Here is a 5658-nt window from a genome sequence, read left to right as displayed (position 1 = left end):
GATGTCCATGTTCACCAAAGCCTCATATAAAGTAGGGGAATTGTAGGATGGGTTTATAGTGGTGAGGACCCCTGGTCATTTACATTCAGTCTGGTATAACACACAAAACTCCAGCTATTATAATACCATGATGGCGTGGAATTTATGTTTCTATCAGCATTAGGTTGAAGGTTAAATATGCCTAAACTAATTGATGTTATGCTTGTGGCAATAGAACTAGTTTTGGAGCTACTTTTCTACTTATATAATTAATGCAGGAAAAAAGATACACCACAATTTTACAATACCTACAAATAAAACTCAGAGAATTCCACACAACACACCTTATATTCTTTACAGTATAAAGTATGATATTAAAAAAATGAGTTGTTGTTTTTTTGTTTGTTTTTTAATAGTGGTTTGTTCCATGACAATATGAATTATAAACCGTTAAACTTTGTGCTGGAATTTATTGAAGAGTGTGTGTGGAAGGAGGTTATTCTCTCTGAGAACTTGCTTTCAGTTGTTGAACACTGGCCAAAGCAAACAGGAAACCACTCTTTCAGGATCTTCAGAAACAAATTCCTGAATTTCTGCCCCACAAAGGCGTAGATTATGGGATTCAGGCAGCAGTGACTGAACGCTATGGTTTCCACCCACTGCATAGCCATGTGCAGGTCCTGATCCCATTTACAGCTGTGCATGTAGCCTAAGTTATGAAGGAACTTCAGAAAAATGACAATATTGTAAGGTGTCCAGAAGAGAAAGAAAACAATAATCAATACCAGGAAGAGCCTGACAACTTTGTGTTTTTTCTGAGAATTTATGGTCATTAAGATGGGGATGATACGCGAATAGCAGAACACCATCACTGAGAGGGGGATGATCAAGCCAAGGATGTTGAGCTCGATGTAAGAGGCTAGTTTCCATGGAAGTTTTTGTTCGTGCTGCAAGAAAATAATTTTTGGTAGAGAGGCTACCAGGCTAAGTGCCCACATAAACAATAAAAGGCCTATTCTTGCTCTGAGAGATCGGTGCTTGGAAAAAAGGAAGTTATGGGCATGGACAATCACAGCATAGCGATCCACAGTCATAAGAATCATGAAGAAGATACTTCCATAGAATCCCAGCATGTAGAGTGCTGTCACGGCATGGTACATGAAGCTCCCAAAGGTCCACTCCGTGACGGCAGCATAGTGAGCCCAGAAAGGCAATGAGATCAGGAAGAGGATGTCTGAAAGTGCCAGATTGAAGAGGCACAGATCTGACATGTTGTATGTTTTGTGGTACTTGACCAGGACACACACCACCAGGCTGTTGCCAATGAATCCCACAATGAAGACGATGCTGTAGAGGGTGGGGAGGAAGACTCGGCTGAAATCTCTGATCTTGGTGATGTTGCAGTTGGGGAACTCAGGACCCAATATGTTGTAGTAATCAGAATAGTCCTCAGCTGCTTAATAAAAAACAATGGTCTAAATGTTACTCGTTGCACGACAATTTTAAGAAACAATTAAAGCTAATGCATGTACATCTAAAGAAAATCTTTTGGTAGTTTGGCTTCATAATTAGCTGTTGAATATGCAAGTGAAGATTTTTTTTTATTATTGTGCTGAAACACAATCTATTAGAGCATTAGATATACAGATTTAGATCCTCTAAATTTGTCAAATGAACACATGAACTGTTCAAAGCAGAAGGAGTGTCTCCATTTTGGTATAAATACCAGTTTTTATTATAACTTTAGAAAATATTTTGAGCAAAGTTTTTTACATCACAAGGTTGTTAAATTTTAAAATCTATTTATGTATTTAAAATGTATTTTGCTTATATCAGTGTGAATCTTTTGATGATTTAGTAAAGTGCTATATATATGCAATTTAGTACCATTTATAGTATCAGTTGATATCTCATCTCATACTACAAATCACATGCTTTGGTTGTGTGTGTGTGTGTGTGTGTGTCTTTTAAATAACAAAGTCTTCTGAAGATCATGAAAACCATTATAAAAAAATGCAAAAAAAAAATCCAAAAATTCAATATTTACCTAGCCCCTCTGCCTTTTTCCTGTGCCAGTCTAATTTTTATTTCCTTATTTCATGTCAGTGTCTTATCATAGTACAGTAATGCTGTATAAGGTCTAAATACATTCATACTGTACATGTCATGGCTTTTGTGTCTCTGGTGCACAAAGCGATCATGCGATAATGCGATATGAGCGATAATGAGGTTTGTATCATTATCTCTCTAATATTTATTTTATAAATAGCACCTTACGGTAAATATCCAAGTGAATAGTGATAGTGTAGTTGAAGCTTATAAAAAAAAGAATATTTAGTGATTTTTAATAAACATGTTTTGTTACAACTTTGTGTGCCTGTAGATTTTGAATAAAATATTTTGCCAAAATAATTAAAAGCCTAAAATTGGGATTCATCTCATTTTGCTGTCAAACTCTTCATGTTTTTGACCAACCTGAAATTTAGTAGCAATATTGTGCCAATTCTAGCCATCTGAATTAGACATCCAAAAATAAAGAAAATTTAAAAACTACTTCATCTGATTCTGTGGAACAATGAAAAGATCTTTTACTAAAAAAAAACTAAAAGCTTTTTAAAAGAAAATATTGTAATATCATATAATACTTTTATTAATTAATTTTATTAAAATAAAATATATTTTCCGTGTATAAATATTAGATAATGATGAAGGTTTAAATATTGAGTTTGGGAAAGAAAAAGTATAGTATTGTGTCATCTTGAATCAGGATAAGGAATAAGGAATGCTGCACGTCATGATATTATTAAACAGAAATAGTTATTAAGATGTTGCACTTTATCTAATGACTAATTAGACTGGTTGTGCTTAGGATATGATTATGTATATATGTAATTCATCATCATAAAACTTTTTATTAATAATTTATTTGTGGACCTTATAGTAGAGTGTTACTTCATATTACTTTCTGGAATCTACTTTAATACACTGCAAAAGCAGACTTGTCCAAACATGGTTCAGTACACTTTTAAAAACTCAGTAAATGGTTAGGATAAAAGAAGCAGAAAACGCTATTCTGCTGCACAGTATCAGCTTTAATAAAACATTCTAGAAATTATAAATAAACTTTACAAAGTGTAGGAATTCAAGCCTTAACGACTACCAAGAGGTTACTAGATACTGCAGTAATGCCAAAATGGAAAACAGGCACCTACTTGTTGTGTTGTTGGAATTCATGGCCATAATTCCTCTGTCTACAGTAAGTGTTTGAAAGTAGAATGTGTGCACACTGGAATTTGACAAGAGGCTGTGCTATGACACTTAAATATTCTGAGGTGGAGCTTTACCCTGCTGAAAGAACACTGAAGGCCATAAAGGGTAATGTACTACTAATTTTAGCAGATCCTTGTGAGATAAAAACAGTAATGTGCAAAAACATTTTTTAAACATTAGCAAACAAGAACTGCACCAAGAACCTCCTATTTATACATTCGTGCAATGATGTGTATGACATTTAAATGGTAAGGCATATTAAATGCGGACATCTGAAATTGATTCAGCAGATTGTATATGTGGTAATGTCATAATCTGTGCTGCATCGATTAAATAAAAACTCATACAGGATATAAATATTCCATTGGTAGATAAATCGTAGGTTTCTCACTTGACATGCAGAACCATGGGAAGCATGACTGGCTTATTGTTGCAAAATGGATTAAATGATGAAAAATGAATTAACTATACATGTGGTACATACCGCATACCAATTAATTCCAAGCAATGCCCAAATCCCAGCTACTGAATGAGCCCTTGTGGCCAACCCCTCTACGGGAGCAGCCAAAGGACTAATATATAAATAAAGTCAAATATTTTATACATTTTATTATACTGTATATACAATATTTTAATGCATGTTACAATTTCAATTAGTAAATTATTTTCAGTATAAATCATTTACTTTAAACTTTTTTAAATCATGGAGTGTTTCAGTTTGGTCTTTTCAAGTAATAAAAAAAACAATTATATTTAATCATGTATGATCTATAATTTATTTATTTCTGTAACTGCTTTATCTTACTGAAGATGTTGGCGGATACATTTCTTTCACAGGAAAGTGGGATTAAACCCTGGTTCGGATGTCAGTCCATCAAATACGTTTGAAAGATTTGCATCTGTTAATTGAGAAAAAAACAAACATATTTTAATCATTTTGTATGTTTTTCTTTATAAATTTCAAAGAGACCAGAAAAAAACCCATAAGTACAATAGGTCAACCATAAAACCTCCACACAGCCAGTAGCCCAAGCTCATGATCAAAAATTGTAATTGTGAATTAGAAAGAGTGATAATTCATAAACACATGCTGGTTCATATGATTTGATTGCACACTTCTGCAAACACATTCAGCAGCCACTGAAAGATGAACACATACTGTCTTTACTGAGAGCCTGCAAAAGAGTGTAAGTAATCCAGACCATGTGATGAAAGTGGTTATAAATGGGCTGTTACAGAAAACCTCTCAGTGTGTGTTTGGGTGATTTTCTGAACTGCGTGTCTTTTGAGTCCCCAAGATTTCCAATTTAAGTAAAACACAAAATGCCTTTTAAAGCCATCATTTGGTAGTGTCTTTGTATCATAATGCAAAAGAAAAAAGTAATCTAAAAACGAAGAGGTTGTCTAAGTGGTAGACAATAAGATTATTTCTATTTTCTTACTGACCATCATATACTTCTACATGAATATCCCCAAAAAAAAAACATAACACCTACATTTTGCTGATAAAATTAACATATCTTTCTAAAATATTTTTTTTTTTAAGCATAAATTATACATAAAATTGCAACATTGGTGCTCATCCCCTGGTTTCTTTTTGACCCTGTGCCTTACTGTTTTCCCCCCTTTTAAAAATAACAAGTCAGCCTCTGTAAACTCAGGGTAGAGGAAGTGTCAGTATCATTTCCCTACTACACTTCATTGTTTTTGTGGTCAAATTGAGATTGTCGGTTTGAAAATATCAACACACTAGTATAAATAGGTACTGTAATAGGAAACAGTGAAGAATATTGTTTTAAAAATTGTAATGTCCTAAATGCTATATAATAACACTATCATCGTTTTAGTTAAATATTGCTATAGCTAATATTAGCCCAAAATTTTAACCCTGTCACATTTTTAAAGTAATAAGGTTAATGGTTTTGACAACCTTGAATGCTGCACAGTTATAAGCCAGATATTAAATGATACACCAATCAGTAAATTTGCAGTTTAAATCTGAATCCATTTAGTTTTTGGACAGAACAAGTCTGCTTTGTGTTATGTGTCATGTTGTCTATAAGGCCTTGTTCACACGGGCGTCAAAATCGAGCGTTTTTCTTGCGTTCGTAGCGTCCGGTGAGCGCGGATTAAGCGCAGAGTGTTTTCTACACATAAGAGTTAATGAGAGTGTTCACACGGGCTTTGGTGACGTGCGTTTGTCTGGCTGCGCTTTTAAACGGCATTAAAAAAACGTTGCATGCAGCTTTTTCTTGGCATTCAAATCCCAACGAACGTAAGAAAACCGTTTCTAGTGCGTTTTCTTCATGTTCATTTTACGCTTCGGAGGACCGGATATATCCCATGATCCTACATGCTATATATAAGGAAATGTGGAAAAAAGGCAAAATAAAATAAAATAAATTGTTG

At 33.9% G+C, this 5658-nt stretch overlaps 1 pseudogene; it reads right to left on the bottom strand.

Moving 5' to 3' along the window:
• Positions 1 to 377: 377 nt before the first annotated feature.
• Positions 378 to 3255, bottom strand: LOC128520412 (C-C chemokine receptor type 2-like; annotated as a pseudogene).
• Positions 3256 to 5658: the final 2403 nt, after the last annotated feature.

This window comes from Clarias gariepinus, chromosome 4, assembly GCF_024256425.1.
Source record: "Clarias gariepinus isolate MV-2021 ecotype Netherlands chromosome 4, CGAR_prim_01v2, whole genome shotgun sequence".
NCBI classification, from domain to species: domain Eukaryota; kingdom Metazoa; phylum Chordata; class Actinopteri; order Siluriformes; family Clariidae; genus Clarias; species Clarias gariepinus.
This window is presented reverse-complemented; position numbering and strand designations above follow the sequence as displayed.